We start from the raw sequence: 18936 nt of genomic DNA, 5'->3' as shown, positions 1-18936 counted from the left end.
CTTAAGACAAGTCACTCTGTGCCCTCTCCACAGGAGAAGTTGTGAGAAATGGGATACACAAGAGCAAAATATACATACAAGCCAGAGCTTGGAGGAAATAACCATTTAGTTGAGTTGACCCATGGATGGAGGAGGTCACTATTCATCTGCTCACTGTGGCTCCAAATTCTTGGTTGCCCCAACACATTAGTATAATCTTTTTTCTGCAAACTTCAAAATTCCCTCCTGAGCATGACTAATAGATTAGAGACCTTCATTCATAAATTCTTTCATTCAGTTTTTCATTCAAGTCATCTCTGAGCACCTATGTAAAATGACACCTCTCCATCACTTTCTATCCCTTTAGCCTGCATTATTCTTGCCTTATCACAAGTATCACTGCCCCCATTGTATTATATATTCTATTATTTTATTTATTGTTTGTCTCTCTTACCTAAATGTAAGTTCTTTGAGGACAAGTACCTGGACTGTTTTATTCACTACTATACCCCTGGCACTTTGGGCACGGCACATAGTAGGAGCTCAATAGATATAAATTATTGAATTCCTACTATGTATTCAGGATCTACCTACTATAATAGGGACACAAAAAAATGAATAAGGCATAGTTCCACCCTCAAGGCATTCATAGACTTTTTAAAATCATATTTTTTTACTGTAGAAAATAACATATACGTAGAAGTGATAACTTTCCAAGTGCAATTTAACAAATTTCAAAGAATGCTATGGGTTACCATTCCACAGTTTCAGTTATTTCCTTATTGTGAAATATATATGTAAAAAGATAATATCTTTCAAAGTATAATTTATCAAGCAGTTATATAGAAAATTTCCTAAAATGTTATGAGTTACAATACCATAGTTTCAGTTATTTCCTTATTGTGAAATAAAGCATATCTACAAAAAGGTGATAACTTTCAAATTACAATTTAACAAGTAGCTCTAGAACAAATTTCAAAGGATACTATGGGTTACTGCAACTCACACTATGAGAACCTGACTCATTCAAGTCAAGTTTAGCAAAAGTGGTTTAACTGATTAGCTATTGAATCCCATGGCCTAGGGATGCAAACCTTCCTAAGTGTCATGCCCTGCTTCTCTAAGAAGCAGATGTCAAATGGAAATTGATGTGTTTGGTGGTTTGAAACTGTATGCATCCCAGAAAATCATGTTCTTAAAGCTAATCCATTCCTGTGGGTGTAAACCTATTGTAAAGTAGGACCTTTTAATTAGGTTACTTCGGTTAAGGTGTGGCCCAGGGTGGGGCTTAATCGTCTTACTGGAGTCCTTTATAAATGGATGAGCACAAGGAGAGAGAAAACCATGGAAGCAAGAAGCCGAGACAATGAAACCCGGAAGAGCAGGAAGAGACCCAGCAGATGCTGCTATGTGCCTTGCCACGTGACAGAGGAAGAAAGCATTGTCTTGATGATGCCTTGATTTGGACATTTTTATGGCCTCAAAACTGAAAGCTTGTAAGCTAATAAATTCCCATCATTAAGCCAACCATGCTTTCACCAGCCTAGCAAACTAAAACAATGTGCACGAGGTTTTCTGAGGGAAGTGCCTGTGAAGAATAAAGTGGGAAGGAGCAGGAAGGAATAGGTGGGAACCTTTAGTCTACTATGCAGTTCTGAGACCCATAAAAGGAGAAAGGGGAGGAAGGATTGGGTAGGAAGAGGCTCAGATTGTAGTGCATTTCTGAGAAAGTTCTCTCCAGGCTGATGGAGAGTCCCTGAGCCAAAGTTCCCATTAGAGGAATCCCCTGGGATTCTCTTGAAGGGAGAACTGAGCAGGACTACCTTCAAAACCTGTTCCCCTAGAGTGTCCTTCTGGGGAAGGGGTCTGGCTTTCACAAGTTTCGGTAACCATAGAATCTCTACGTGGGAGAACAATATGTTTTTAAGAAAGGATCCTGGGGGCTCCTCTTGGAGAATAAGGTGTTACTTAGATTGCATATTTATTTGGGCAACTTGCAGTCCCTCACCCTCATGCCCCACCTCACAACCCTAGCCAATCTTGTGCCATCTCTGCTCACAAGAAAGAATGGGATTGGCTGAGGAGGGATAATGGTGGAAATCTAAAGAAAAGTGGCATGGAAACTGGGACTACTGTCAGCTCTCCTGAGGCCAGTGGCATGGAAAGAGCAGGCATCTGTACTCCAAGTGGTAGGAAAAGGACTTTGCTTTAGGAACTAATAATACACCATTCCATGGACCAGCATTGAAACCTCTACTTGACAGACCCCTGTCAGAGACTTTGAGGATCCAAGCCACACCATAGACAAATGTCACTAGAATTGAAAGGAATAAGTGATAAGCCCTCCTTGGTTGGAGCAGAATATCTCCCCTCTGGGGGCCCCTTCTAGCAGATCGGATAATGCTTATTTTGTTAAATTATTATAAATCAAGTATGTTCTTTACTTTCCCTTTAGGATCAGAATGTATTAGCAATTCAGAAGATTTGTGTTGGCTGGGCTTTCCCTGTAAACACACCCCTTGTTTAATGTATTTCCCCTACTTTACAAATTAAGAGAACTGCCACTGAAAGGCCTGTAAAAAACAACCCTGTCAATTAACTTTCATGGAATCATAGTGATAAAGTATTAGAACCAGTGAGGACTGTGGAGATCTGTTATTGTTACAGGTAGCAAAAGTGAAACCCAGAGAAATGAATGGTTGTCCAAGGCCACCTGGCTGACGAACGGCAGAAAGGGGGTAGAACCGACGGTTCTGGTTCTCAGTCCAGAATTCTGCCCACCACAGAGGCCTGCCTTTCTTCTCTGATTGTACCCTGCTTTTTACTTTAAATCTTTTAAGTTAAAGACATATATGGTTAGCCAGAGAGTTTTCATAACCCCCACAAAGCACGATTCCCCTTTTTCTAGGAAACCACTTTTTTCTCTGGCTAAGAGTTTGGTAACCTAACTTAATTTTAGATAAAACAACAACAGTGCCTTGCTGCAGGGATCTATAATAAATGCCATTGCCTTGAAAACTGACAGTGGCTAAGGCCTAACATAAAGCCTGTGATAGGAATAAAGAACTGAGAAGCCAAGGTCCTGAAATCACCTAGCTCTGTAACTAGCAGAGCAAACACTTCTTTACTGATGTGTGAGGTGCTGGGATCTATTTGTTTGTAGACTCAGGATCTTCTTTGAGCTGAAAGGAACCTTGAAAATTATCAAAGAGGAAATGAAGCCCCAGAAAGAACAAGTCCTGTGACCGTGGTCACAAGGCAGACTTCGGCCTGGAACCCACGCCTTCCGACTCTTAGTCAGAGGGTTCTCTACAACGGAATACTTTGAAGAGTCCAAGGATGAGGTTTTTAATTTAAAGGAAGCTGGTGCAAATTAGGAAGTGTGTCAAAAATCAAAACATATTTGCAGTGATCATCACTCTTGAGAACCTTATTATGTGCCAGGCATAGTTCTAAGGATTTGACGTGAATTGATGACTTCTTCATACTGGGCTGTTAACTCCACTTTCACCAGTCATACAGCAGCAACAACCACAAAATCTCAAGCTTACAACAACAAAGGTTTATTGCCCATTTGTTGGATGCGATGGCTGAGGCTCTCATCTTTGTGTTGTCTTTGTCACAGGATGCAAGGTAAATGAGAAGACCTATTTGAGACATGTCATTCTTGTAGCACAAGGAAAAGGGCACCATGTCCCTTAAAGTCACTGCTTAGTCAGGGCATATGTCACGTCTTCTTAAATTTCACCAGTCAGTGCAAGTCACATGGCCAAACTTGATGTCAATGAAAGGAATATACCAAGGCTCATAACAATGGGCACTGAAGGAGATATATATATTTACAGAGCAAAATACTGGCAATAATAGTGCAATCTACCACAGTGGGGATAACCATTTCACATCCATTAGCTCATTTAATATTCACAACAATATCTGTGAGGTTGGTAAAAATGTTGTCTGATTTCAAGAATGGTTAAGTGCTTGCCACAGTTTATACAACAAATAAGAGAAAGAGCTGGTATTTGAACCCAAGCAGTCTGGTTCCAGAGCCCAGTTAATCTGTGCACCGTGCTGCATTTCATAATCTGCAGCCTTTAATCCGATAAATCTCTGCCATGGCTTCCTTCTCCTCCCTCCACCAACTAGGAAAGTCTGCCTAATGCCCAGCTTCAGCCATCTGTCATTTTTACCTACATTGCCACATTGATATATTTATTAAAAAATATATATTGAACATCTGTAAGCATGACATGATACAAAGCAGTAGGCGGAGAGTGGTTACAAAGATAAATCAGAAATAGATGATGAGCCTTGTTCTCACAAACCTACTGTGGATATGTATAACTAAACTGCCCAGAATAAAGTGATAAATCATAAACACATGTGAACCTACATTTAAATTGCTATTGGGAGATTATAATAAGAGATTTCTTATGACTTGGGGACCTGGAGAAGATTATGTGGATGGAAAGGGGATATTTAACTTAGCCCCTGAAGCATAGGCTGGGCATGAAGATATGGGGATGGAAGGGTAGGAGTGGAATGGGTGAAGATAGGCTTGAGGGGGTGGGCAGGGCAGCAGAGCCATTACGTAGAAGCCACATATTCAGGAGGGGCCTCAGAAGAGGTTATGTCCAGTTGAGATATACACCCTAGAGAAAATAAAGAAGACCTTTGTCACCCTGCTTTAAACTGGTGTTCCTATACTGGCCCACACTGCCTGTAATGACTAAGAATGAATAATCTTATAAATCCTGCAATTATCTTTGAATACAACAATTATATTGCATTATATATAATAAACATTAAAAGCACTGTTTGATAAACATTATCCCGTAAAATATATTTAAAATTTTAAAATCCTGTTTTGGCTTTTTTTTCAAAAACTGGAAGTGGATTTTGTGTCTTTCAATGTCAAATAGGATCTAAAGTAAAACATGGTAGAAAGTAAGTACAAGGTAAATAATTTGGGCTGGGTAAAGTATTTTCATTCATTCACTCAAAAAAAATATTTAATGAGCACCTCCTATATGCAAGGCATTATAGGTGTTGATGACACAGCCCTCATGGAATTTATATTCTAGTGAGTATGTAAAGAGAAGTAGTGAGAACTGAAAAGCTAAATTTTACATTTATGGAGGAAGCAGACCTTGATTGCCAGGCTGCATAGTATCGTTTTATTCTGCAGACAGTGGAGTGTTGTTGGAATTTACTGCAGGGATGAAATGATGAGCCGTCTAGGCTTTGGGGGACTAAATGAGGCAAGCACGGTGATGGGTGAAACCAGAATGGGATTTGAATGAAAGAAGGGAAATGGGGAAAGCAGTTCAGCCCGAAGTTTAGTAGACTGAAATGAGGTCTTTAACCAGGATGGTCACAGTGAATGCAGCACCAGAACAAGATGTAAAAGATTCCCACTAGGTGGAATAGCAGGAAAAGAATTGCTGATGGTATGGATGGTGGGACACAACGCCTGGGAGAAGAGAGAATGGAAGTTCTTGTGGTTTGAAGCCTAGTTTCTGGTAGGCGCAAGGTCGTTTAGCACAGAATGGACTTTGGCATCAGATGAGCTCAGCTGCAAAGCTGGTATGACATTTAGCAACTGTGAAACTTTGGGTAGATACCTTAAACTTTCTGCATTTCAATGGTCCCATGTATAAAAGTGAAAAATAATTCCTAGTTTGCAGGATTAAATAATGTAATGAATACAAGGCACAGGACAGACACTAAGTTCTCAGTAGCTTTTTGTTGTGACTGTTATGGTTACATGGAAGATGAAGATGACCTGGGTGGGACATGCATTTGAAATAACTGCAGGACATGCAAAGAGAAGTGTTGAATAAACATTCAGAAAGATTGGAGCCTTGTTTGAACCCCATATGGATTGATGAAAACAATATATTAACCTTCATTTTTTTGAGCATTTACTGTATTAAACAATTGACAAGCCTTAGCTTGTCAGAGCACTTACATCTGGAGGTGTCAAGAAAGCCATAGCATGTTCCTTAAGGAAATATCTTGCTTACTCACACTCACAACAAGCCTATGAGGAAATCAGTTATTGTCGCTATTTTGTAAATGAAGAAACTGAGATTTAACTATGCTAAGCCCAGTCTACACAGCTAGTAAGGGGCAGGGGCAGCTCTCCAATTCAGGTTCCCTTGACTCCAAAGCCCACACTCTTAACCCTTACAGGTTTGGAGTGGCAAACCCAAGGTGACACTTTAGGTTAAGAACTCTAACTGCCCCTACCCACCTGCCCTCAGATGCCATCCACATAAACCTCGTGGCTGGTTCTGGTTCTCCTCTGTAGTTATAAAGGAATGAGTTCAGTCTGAAGGGAAACACCCTGCCCATCTGAGCAGCCCCCTTTTATAGACTGGAGCCTATTATATTGCTTCTGCTCAGATACACATCCGTCAGCCTAATCAAGCCTTACCAGGATCACAGACAGCTCTTTTGGCTCCAGAAAGCTAGTACCTATTCTTCCAGGTTTATTATTCCCTCACACTGGTAACTCTGACCAACCTTCCTGGGACTGGGAGTTAATGGCACGGAAGTCAAGAACCAGGTTCTAGTTAGGCGTCCACCATGTACTATTCCCTGTAAGACTTGGGGAAAGTCCCTTTTCCTTTTTGAGCCTCTTTCATCCTCATTTGCAAATCAGAGATAGTGATTCAAGGCTAAGATCAAAAAACCTGCAAATGAAGGCAGTCTGCAGAAAGAATTACTGTGCAAGTCACCACTGTTCTCCGTGACAACACACTGTCCTGAGAGTGGCCAACTCAAGGAGTGGGAAAGACCTAGCACTTACATCTGAAGGTGTCAAGAAAGCCAGAGCATGTTCTTAAAAGAAAAATCTTGCTTGACCCTTTAATTAGACTACCCTGAATTTATGTAGAGCCTATTTTATCTCCTGTTTTGTTTCTCAAGTGCAGTCAAATTGAATCATTTTTCACTTGAGAAGTGTGGCATTCACACCAACAATTCTGCCCTTTCTATTCTGATGTTAATTTAGTATTCCTGGGTGGATTACAGGTTTCTGATCTGAAGTAAGACCTACTTAGAAGAGAACGGAGGCAGCTCTCTGACACTCAACAAATATCAAGCATGTCACAGCTCTACCATTGCTCAGCGAACAGATTCCAGCAACAAAGCCTACCATGATGTTTTTCCTAATAATTTTCTGTATGTTTATCTGACAAAATGCCTTTAAAAAATCCATAGCACAAAGATGGCCTCTGTCAATTAGTACTTATTATTAAAAGAGAGCGTGATGCAAATTGTTCTGTGTGTAAATTAGGTGAGCTTGGCTTTGCTTCTTATTCTAAGTTAATCCCTTTAGAATATTAACTCATCCCAGTGAGCAAAGACCTGCTTTTTTATTAACATTTACTTCTCACTTACACTACCTCACAAGCAGGCATTTTCTTGTTTTCCTTTTCTTTTTCCTTTACCGTGCGATCTGGTCTGTCTAAGGAGACACCAAAATGCCAGAGCAGTCGAGCGAATAATAGGCATTTACTATGGCCCCTGCCACATTTTCCAACCAGAAGGATGGCAAAGTTGAATGAGTGGGGGCCTCTTTGCATGTGGCTTTGTGCAGCAGGCCTGCCAACATTACTATTCCAGCCCTTCAACCTGTGCCAGACTGTTAATGTCTTAATGCTTATTCAAGTGTCAGGGAGTGCTGGCAGATGTCAGAGAGAATGGGAGGCTGTCAATAAGGAAATTACTTACATTCACAGGGTGATTGCAGCAGTCTGTCAGGTAGCGTTTGAGAGGATGTCAAGCTGAAAAAGAGGGAAGCAGAGAAAAGAAGAGGGTGGCTGCAAACAGCCTTGGGGGAGGGACCTCCTTTTTCTTTTTTTATATTGTTTAGAGATATTTTCTTTTTATTACTAGAATTAAACTCCAGATACAACAGTTGTAAGTGAAAAAATAAACAAGAAGGTGTTTCCTATTTCTGGAGACCTTAAACATAAAAGCTGAATGCCTGGGGCTTTTCGAATTGACACAAAACAAATATTTCAAGCTTTTTCTTGAGAAGGCAGAAGGAGTATAGTTTCTTGGTCATTGAGGAATGCTTATGGTTTCCCATATGGAATATATTTCATTCAACAACCACTTATTGACTACCTACTATGTGCTAGGAATGGTAAATAACTCAATAACTAGGTGGACAAAAGAAGTAATTTTTAAAACAATTTCCTTTAAATTCTAGGGAGGAAAGGCCTCCCCTTTGCTGTGGATTTTAATATTAGAAATTTGAATGAAACAGAATCTCACTTATATAGCTTTGCCAGCACCTGACTGTTTTCTGTGCCTCTGTGGTGCAGAAACTGGATGAATTGAGCTCCTCGAAAAGGAGGGCTTGGAGGCAATTTTGCCATCCTGGATTTGCCAGGGTGATTCTATTTATTGCCTCCTGCTGCCTGTAAAGCTCTGTTTCTGTCTCTTTTTTTACTGTTTTTATACTCCATATGCCACCCTTCCAATATATGTATATGTGTGTGCATGTTGTGTGTGTTTGGAAGAGGAGGGAATGAAAAACACTGCTCTTAGTCAAAACCCAGATGCAATGGCCTAATTACAAGGGAAAAAAATGCACATGTAGTACAAAGCTTACCTTTTAAATGAAAGGTCAGGCCCTTAGAATCATCCCGGAAACATGAGACACCTCCCTGATATGTTTATTCTGATGATGAGAAAAGTATCATTGAATTCAGTGGAAACGTGGCAATGCCACTTGTGATAACTGGTGGCTTTTTTGGGCTGTCTATATTTAATGGCCCAGATTTTCTATGTAACATGGGTCCCTTTAATATTTCAGAATTTCTCCCAGAAGGGATTAAAGGGAGGAAGTTAGAGAGATTTGATAGTTGCTTTTAGACTAGCTAAGGAAAAGCAAATGTATAGCTGATAGAAAACTCCAGGGCTAGGGTGCCCAGGAATACAGGAACCCAGGAACAGGGAACTTTTTCAGGGGATCTGAGTCAACCAAACTCCTGAGAAGTGCTGCTGCAATGGCTGTCCTCCGTGGGGATGAAACCGTTTGGGTTTAATGGGGGTTAAAATCTAAGGTCCAGACTCCCCACCACCCTTCCTCTCCTACACAATTCCTACCCCTGACCCCATCCCAGATGATTTTTCTTTGGATTCTAGATAAGAATGTGTTCATTTCCACATCGGTGTAGCACCTCCTGCAAACACTAATGGGATTCAAGGGCACATACTTCCATGATTTAGCTACTAGTCATGGACAAGGCTCTGGGCCTTTTGAAGGTCTTTCTGAACATGTGAAGTGCTCTCCCAAAGGGGGCAAATTCCCCTCGGGAAAAGTGTGGCAGGATTTAACCCATCCCCAGTGGGATTCTCCCTGGGACGCCTCACGTTTTGGGAAAGAGTAAATAAGTTTCTATCAAGACAACTCACAATGTTTTCCTACTTCTCCTCACTAAGCTGAAGCAGAAAGTAATCAGGTTGGAATGTCTCTGATTCACATTATTAGCTTTGAAACATCTTTCCTCCTTAGAGAGATAGAGGTTCTCCACCCCCAAACCCACTCATGTCTTTACGTAGCTAAGCAAAGTCTGTACCAACACCAAAACCTAAGCACTCAGCAAAGTCAACCCGACCCTTTCTTCTCTATGCTTCAATATTAAGTTCCGGGTAAAACACAGAGTGTATCAGTCAATCAGTCAGCCCAGGTGTAATGCTGAAATAAAAACACAGAGAAGCATGCTATCAGTAGACATAAGCCAAATCATGACAAAATCCTGTGGGGGTGTCAGAAAAACAAAACACTTAGTTACCCATATGCATTTATTTTTCCCATTCGTTTACTACAAGTATATTGCTTGTTTTACTGAATCACTTATTTTTAAAAAAAATTATATACATCAGAATTTTGGTAGCCTTTTCAAAATATTTTTTCCTCCCCATCCTTTCTAATTTTCTGCTTGCTACTATTTTAAATCTTCATGTTTCTTTTATCTTCTTCTCTCACTGGATACTGGTCAAGGATTAATGAGAAAAACAAAAATAACAAATTCAACAACTATCATGTATCAAGTACTTACTAAGTACTGGAATAACCTCTTTGCATTTACCTATTTAAATTCTCACGTCAGTCCTTTACCTCATTTTACAGGTGAGGATTTAGGTTTAGAAATGTTGTCCAAGGACGCTTGACTAGTAATCCCAGCCTAACATCATTTCCTCAGAAACCACCCCCAACTGGGGCATATCTCTCCTCAAATGCTCTTATAATCTTATAGCATCTCAGATCTTTCCTTCATAGTTCTTATGAGAATTGATAATTTTACATTTATTTGTGTAATTATTTAAGTATTTTTGCAAACTGAACTCCAAGTTCTAGAATAGTAGAAACCATGTCTATTTTTGCAACTACCGAGTTTGGTATATAATAGATTTAAAATACATATTGAATGAATGAGTAATGGAATGACTGAATTCACAAACAAATGGCTCTTATTTGTCTAATTCTAGATTTTGAGAGCTTTAGGTTAAGGAACCATTTTGCTTTCCAGGTTCAGTTGACTCTCAATTTCTTCCCCTGTGACTTTCTCTCTCTGTGGTCTTCTCTAAAAGAGCTCCAGAAATAGGATTAAGACCCATCCTGATTTAGTTGGGCCACACTGTAAATGAATAAACTTCATCAAACGGTCCTATTTCCAATTGGTTCATACCCATAGGAATGGGTTAAGATTAAGAACATGTGAGGTATTCATGTTAGGCACTATCATCCCCATTTCCAGATGAGGAAGTTGAGCTAAGGCAGAGAGAGATATTTGACTTGGCAAGGTCACAGAGACCAGAATACAGATATATTTTAATGTGAGACATTTATGGGGCACCTATTATTTGCATGGCACTGGGCAAAGTGCTAGCAATTCAACAACAACTCCTTACCTCTTTGTAGCGGAATACATACAAAAAGATAACTAATAACCCAAAGTAGTAGTAGATGCTAAGAGCCAAATGAGTAAACCACAATGCCTTTCATCTTGTTGATTTGTCTGTGATGAAAAAATCTCTTCTTTTTCTTAGGTGGACTTTTCCTATTTTGGTGTGTGATAGCCCCATCTCTTGTGAATAACATGGAGAGCTCACTAGGGGAAAGACATTGATTTCACTTTGACTCCATTACTTTAGTTTCATGTAAGCACTAGCCTTGGGAAGAATAGCTGTCTCAATAGTCTGTTTGGACTTTAACTCCAGATGGCGCATGTTTAAATGTAGTCCCAAACTTTGAAATTCTGTAGAACAACAAAAGTCAAGCTCAGGAATTGTCAGAAGTTTGCTAATGAGGGTTTTTTTTTCCCCCCTGATTCCACGTGTTAGTGGGTGTATGAGAAATAGGCAGAGTTGCAGTTTCAGTTTCAGTGAAACTGATTTTGAAAATCCTCAAGACAGGATTATAAAATATCAGAAATATTTCTATTTGAAAGAATACATTTTCTGAGGACTTTTGGTGGGGCTTTTAAGAAATATTTAAAATTTAAGTATGTCATGTATCCACATGGTTCAAACAATGATAAAGTGATAAAGTATTAAAAGCTGTCCTGTGAAATATCTCCTTCCTGTTCCTCCCTCACACTGCCTTCCACCTACCAGGTTCCCATCACCTCCCCCAAACAGCTAACTGCTTATCAGTTCTTTATCTGACCAATGATTTTTAACTTATAAAAAATCCAGTACACATTTATATATATTCTTTTGTGTTTCCTCCTTTTGTATATGTTGCAGCTTACTCTACAAATTGATACATACCTTGCTTTACATACCTAAGCAATATATCTTGGAGAGAATCCATATCAGTATAGAGTTTCCTTTATTTTCTATTATAGCTGCATAGTATTTGATTCTGTGAAAGGATCACAATTTATTTAACTAGTTCCCTAATGATGGACATATGGACATATAGTTCCTGCTAATCTTTTACTATGAGGAAATGAATAACTTTGTTCATATATTGTTTCCAATAATGAGTGGAGTAGATCTGTGTAATAATTTTCCTTCGGTAGAATTGTTTGATCAAAGGGTATGTGCATTTGTAATTTTAGATCTTGTTAAATGACCTTCCTGAAAGGTTGCACCAATTTATAATCTTACTAACAATATATGAGAGTACCAGTGTTTCCAAATCCTCCACAATACAGATTTTTCCCAATCTAATCAGTTAAAGAAAAAGATATCTCAATATAGTTTTAATTTACATGTTTATTAGGAGTGAAGTTGAGCATTTTTCATCTGCTTAAGAGACATTTGTAATTCCTTTTCACAAGTGAATTTCTGTTTGCATCCTTTGTTGGTTTTCTATTGGGTTGTCAATGATTTTAGCACTGGTACAGCAAATAATTATATATTCATCATTTCCTAAGTTTGCTATGAAATAGGCTTCTTTTGGGGGAGAAAGTGAAGATTCTTATCTCTTTTTCATTTGAAGCTACAGGTGGTTAGTTTTGGCAAGCCCTAATAAATCATACATCTTTGTATTCTTATTTTAATATTTGGTCATAGTTGAATTTGAACAAATGGAAGCATAACAACACCCAAGGTTCCTTCTCAGACTATAGCAGTCCTCCACATGGTTGAAATTTGCTCAGTATGTTTGAGAGGAAAAACAATAATTAAACCTAAGGTAACTCCCAGTCTTTCTTCCTCTCTAAATAATTTTTGAATCATTTTGCCAGTCATTACAATAAGAACTGGAAAAACTATCAATGTGAAAGAAAAAAAGAGAGACCTGATCATTGTCTGCAACAGAATTAATCTAGCACTACAGCTAACTGACTGTTTGCTCTTTTTCCTTCTCTCAGAAGAAGCTTGAAAATGATTTTTTTTCAGTCTACATATAGTTGATTATAAGAGAATAGTGGCATGTTCTGATTTCTCTAATCATGCTATAGAATTAACATACTGCCTTCATAGTACCATTTAGTAAAACAGGAAAAGTAAGCGCATGAAAAGAAGATGACATTGCCCATACTCTGAACATTAATCAATTAATTAATTAATGAGGTTAAGCATATATTATTGAGAAGCAATTACATGTCTTGCATTCTGCTGGAAACAGAATATGTAATAGTAAATAAGAAATGTGTCTCTTGCCTTCTCACAGCTTATAGTTTAAATCAATCACTCTTTACCCAGGTTATCCATGGGAATAACCTGGGGAGCATTATAAAAATACCAATGCCTCGGTCCCAATAAAGTCAAGTCAAAATCTCTAGTGTGTGCAACTCAGGAAAAAACATTTTTAAAAATCCCCAGATGATTCTAAGTGAAGCCAGGATTGAAAACCACTGATCTAGACTACCCCAGGGATAGTTAGGAAACCACAAAATATTTTGAAGAGGAAGTGGTAGTGGAAACTTTGATGTGATGTAATATAAACTACATAGTATCAACTTTGAAGTGTTCTTGCCACAACATTTAACTTAAAAGCAATAAAATCTTAAGACCTGAATTCCAGTTTATAGAAAACAAAGAATAGAAGAGCAAGTTAAATGATACTTCCAGAAAGAATTCAGACAAATGCCAGAAAGTAGTACTTTCCCCAAGGCAAATGGCCTGGTTTCTTAAAGAATACAGATACTAAGAAAAGCAGAAATGGGTTGAGGGTAGGACGAGGACTATTCTAGATTTTAAAAAGAATAAAGAAACAATAACCAAATATGACACATGAACCTTGATTGTTTCCTGGTTCAAAAATTCCTTGGGTGCAAATTTGGGGGATAATTTAAGAAATTTTAAAAAATTCTAAAATTAGATGATATTAGACAATATTTTTTCCTTAGTTGGTAATGGTATCATTGGTTATGTAGAATGCCCATATTTTTGTAAGACATGCTAAAATATGTAAAGATGTCTACAACTTTCAAACAGTTCAACAATAGCAAAAAAGATGAAATCACATATACAGATAAGCAAATATAGTCATATTTTTTAAGGCCTTCAGAAGAATCTGAGGTATTAAGGATGAAAGAGGCTGACTGATTAGTGGTGATAATTGTATAAATTAACCATCATTTATTGAGTGTGTACTATGTTCCAGATATTGTACTGATGCCTTTGTATGCATGCTTTCATTTCATTTTTAAAGTAAGCATTATTGTTTTAATTTTACACATAAGAAACCTGAAGCTTGGAATAATTCAACAACTTGTTCAAGTTCATGTTGACAATATGTGATTGAGTCAGGATTTGAACCAAGTCTTTCCATTTTCATCATCTATGACCTTGATCATTACACAGTATTGTCCCCCACCCCAAGCTGAAACATAACCACTTCTGTGGTAATGGAAACTTTCGAATTTACTTCAGTTGCAGTACTTTTTGTGTCCTGTATAATGCAAATCCATCAAATCATTTATGTGTCTCTTTCCCTTGCTACACTGTGGCCTCCTTGTCATACAAAGAGCATAATTTTTGGAATCAAGCCAACCTGGGTCCAAATCCGGGTTCTGTCATTTATTAGATGTATGTTCTTAGGCAACTTTTAAATCCTGAGTTTCTATTTTATTTTCTATGAAGATGGAGACAATATTAAATGCTTTAAAAGATTGCTATCAGTATTAAATAAACATATATAGAAAGCACGTAGTACAATCCCAGACATATGGAAAAATGTTTAATAAATATAAGCCACTCCCCAATCACCACTAATAACCACCACCTTCCTTTAAATTTTTTTATATGTACTTCTTTTTTATTGGAGAAGTTGTAAGTTTACAGAAAAGTGATGCAGAAAATAGAGTTCCATATACTCACCCACACACGCAGTTTTCCCTATTATTAACGCTTTGCATTCATGCTGTAATTTTGTTACAATTTATGAAACAATGTTATTATAATCAGACTTCTAACTAGCATCCACAGTTTACATTAGAGTTCACTTTTTGTGTTGTACAGTTCTATGGTTTTAAAAAATTTTATTCTATTAACAGATAAATACATAAAAATTTTCCCTTTAACCACATTCAAATATATAATGCAGTGCTGTTAATTACATTCATGTTGGGATACCACCACCACCGTCCATTCCCAAAATGTTTTCATCAACCCAGACAGAAATTCTGTACCTATAAAGCATTAATTTCCCATTCCCTACCCCAAACCCAGCCCCTGGTAACCTGTATTCTAATTTTTGACTCTACAAATTTGCTTGTTCTAATTATTTCATATCAGTGAGATCATACAATATTTGTCTTTTTCTGTCAGGCTTATTTCACTCAATATGATGACTTCAAGGTTCATTCATGTTGTTGCATGTATCAGAACTTCATCCCTTTTTACAGCTGAATAGTATTCTATTGTATATATATATCACACATTTTGCTATCCATCAGTTGATGGACACTTGCATTGCTTCCATCTATTTGAAATTGTGAATAATGCTGCTAAGAACATCAGTGTGAACATATCTGTCTGCATCCCTGCTTTCAATTCTTTTGAGTATATACCTAGAAGTGGGATTGCCTCAATTTTCTGAGGACTGGTTAAACTGTTTTCTACAGCAGCTGCACCAGCTCTCATTCCTATCAACAATGAATGAGTGTTCCTATTTCACCACACTCTCTCCAATACTTATTCCCCCCCCCCCTTTTTTTACTAGTAATCATTCCCTTGGGTCTGAAATAGTATCTCATTATAGTTTTGATTTGTATTTCCCTAATGGCTAATGATGCTGAGCATCCTTTCACATACTTTTTGGCTATTTGTATGTCTTCTTTGGAGAAACGTCTATTCAGGTTTTTTGCCCATTTTATAATTGGATTGTCTTTTTGTTGTTGAGTTGTAGGATTTCTTTATATATTATGGATATTAAACCCTTATTGGATATGTGTTTTCCAAATATTTTCTCCTATTCTGTAGGCAGTCTTTTTACTTTCATGATGAAATCCTTTGATGCACAAACTTTTAAATTCTGATAAAGTGCCACTGATCTATTTTGTTGTTGTTGTTACTTGAGCTTTTGGTGTAAGGTCTAAGAAAACATTGCCTAACTCAGGGTCCTGAACATGCTTCCCTATATTTTCTTCTAAGAGTTTTATAGTTTTGGTTCTTTCATTTAGATCTTTAATCCATTCTGAGTTAAGTTTTGGGTATGATATGAGATATGGATCCACCATCATTCTTCTAAATGGATATCCAGTTTTCCCAGCACAATTTGTTGAGGAGACTTTTTTTTTCCCCATTGAGTGGACTTGTACCCTTGACAAAAATCAGTTGGCTATAGATCTGGGGGTTTATTTCTGAATGCTCGATGCAATTCCATTGGTCTATGTGTTTGGCTTGTGTCATTACCATGCTCTTTTTGATTACCATAGTTTTGTAAACTGCTTTAAAATTGAGAAATGTGAGGTTTTGCTTATTCGAGACCCTTTACCTTTCCATACAAATTTGATGATTGGCTTTTAAATTTCTGAAAAGACTGTTGGAATTTTGATTGGGGCTGCAATGAATCCATAAAACACTTTGGGTAGAATTGATAGCATAGCAATATTTAATCTTCCAATCCATGAACACAGAATAGACTTTCCATTTCTTTGTCTTTGATTTCTTTTAGCTATGTTTTGTAGTTTTCTGTATACAAGTCATTTATACCCTTGGTTAAATTTATTCCTAAATATTTAATACTTTTTGTTGCTACTGTAAATGGAAGTTTTTTTCTTGATTTCTTCCTCAGATCACTCATTATTAGTGTATAGAAACATGATAATTTTTGCATTTTGATCTTGTACCCCACCACTTTGCTGAATTCATTTATTAGCTCCAGTAGCTTTGTTGTGGACTTTTTCAGGATTTTCCACATATAAGATCATGTTATCCGCAAATAGAGAAAGTTTAACTTGTTCCTTTCCAATATGGCTGCCTTTTATGGTCTTTTCGTGCCAATTGTTCTGGCTAGAACTTTCATTGCAATGGGAAACAACAGTGGTGATACTGGGCATCCTTATCAGGGAAAGCCTTCAGTCTTTAATTACTGAGTATCATGCTAGCTGTGGGTTTTTCATATATGCCTCTTACCATGTCAAGGAAGTTCTCTTCTAGCCCTAGTTTTCTAAGGGCTTTTATCAAGAAGGGGTGCTGGATTTTGTCAAACACCTATTCTGTGCCATTGAGATCACATTTTTTTTTTCCTTCATTGTACTGATGTATTACATTAATTGATTTCCTTATGTTGAACTGCTCTTGCACACCTGGGTTATATCCCATGCGATCATGGTGTATAGTTGTTTTAATATGTGTTGGATTTGATTTACTAGTATTTTGCTGAGGTTTTTTCCAGCTATATTCATGGGAGTTTTCAGTCTGCAGTTTTCTTCTACTATGGTATCTTTATCTGGCTTTGGTGTTAGGGTGAAGTTGATCTTATAGAGTGAATTAGAGTATATTCCCCCATCTTCATTTTTTTGGAGGACTTTGAGCAGAATTTGTGTTAATTCTTCTTGGATTTTTGGTGAAAATCACCTGTACAGCCATTTGGTTCTGAGCTTTTCTTGGTTGAGAGGTTTTTGATTATTGATTCAATCTCTTTACTGGTTATTATACTCTCAAGATATTCTTTTTTTTCTTGAGTCAGTGTAGGTAATTTGTGACTCTAACCCAAGGGCATAAATTTAACATCCTGAACTTGCAACAGTCATGTCTGATTTGATACCAACTTAACTCCAATGCATACATATGTAGTGTTCCTCTACCCCATACCATCTTTTTGTTGCACTTGCTACAAATTATATCTTCATACATTGTATTCCAAAATCATAGTTTTTCCATTATGTTTGCATTTGCATTTGAGAATCTGTAAGAAGTAAAAAGTAGAGTTACACATCAAATAATACAATCCAGTAGTACTGGCATTTATAATTTCCATATTGTTACCTTTCTGGAGGGCTTTATTTTTTTATGCTGCCTCAATCCACTGTCTGGTGTCCTTTCCTTTCAGTCTAAAGAACTATCTTTATCATTGCTTGTAGGGCATGTCTAGCAGTGATGAACTCCCTCAGCTTTCATTTATCTCAAATTTCTTAATATCTCCCTCATTTCTGAAGACTGTCTTGCTGGATATAAAATTTTTAGTTGGTAATTGTTTTTTTTCAGCATTTTAAATATTTTATCCTGCTGCATTCTTGCCCCCATGGTTCCTGATGAGAAACTGGAACTTAATCTTATTGGGATTCCCTTGTATATAACACATTGCTTTTCTCTTATACCTTTCAGAACTTTCTCTTTGTCCTTAGTATATGATAGTTTGAGTACTATGCATCTGGGTGTGGTTCTCTTTGAGTTTATCCTGTTTGGGGTTCATTGGACTTCCTGAATTTGTATATCCATGCTTTTGTTATTTTTGGGAAGCTTCTGCCATTATTTCTTTGAATATTCCTTCTTGTTTTTTCTCTCTTTTATTCTCCTTCTGGGACTCCCATAATGCATATATTAGTACACTTGAGGGTGTCCCATTGGTGTTTTGAGCTCTGTTCACTTTTTTCATTCTTTTTTTCCTTTTGCTCCTCAGCCTGACTCATTTTGAGTTTATGAATTCTTCTGCCTGTTCCAACCTAGAGGTTGAAACCCTCTAGTAATTTTTCATTTTAGTTATTTGTTCTTCAAATTCAGTATTTCTGTTTGGTTCCTTTTAAAAATTTCTGTCTCTTTACTGAGATTCTCATTTTGTTTTTTTATCATTTTTCTGATATCCTTTTATTCTTTCTCCATGTTTTCTTTTACCTCCTTGAATAGAATGAGGATCATTTTATTGTTTTTTTTTTTTTTGCTTGTTTGTTTGTTTTTAAATTTTATTTTGAAATAAACTCAAACTTACAGGAACAGTTGCAAAAACAATACAAACCCCATACACAGAACTCCAGCATACCCCATCCCCCCTCCCCCAATACCCCGATCCACCAACTTTAATATCCTGTCACA

At 37.4% G+C, this 18936-nt stretch overlaps 1 protein-coding gene across 1 annotated transcript in view; it reads left to right on the top strand.

Annotated features, from left to right (window-relative positions):
* RASGEF1B (RasGEF domain family member 1B) overlaps positions 1–18936 on the top strand; it is a 146054-nt gene that overhangs the window by 70191 nt on the left and 56927 nt on the right. The window lies entirely within an intron of this gene.

The sequence above is a fragment of the Choloepus didactylus genome, chromosome 3 (assembly GCF_015220235.1).
Source record: "Choloepus didactylus isolate mChoDid1 chromosome 3, mChoDid1.pri, whole genome shotgun sequence".
Lineage (NCBI taxonomy): Eukaryota > Metazoa > Chordata > Mammalia > Pilosa > Megalonychidae > Choloepus > Choloepus didactylus.
The sequence above is the reverse complement of the archived record's forward strand: the minus strand, read 5'-3'. Positions and strand labels throughout refer to the sequence as shown.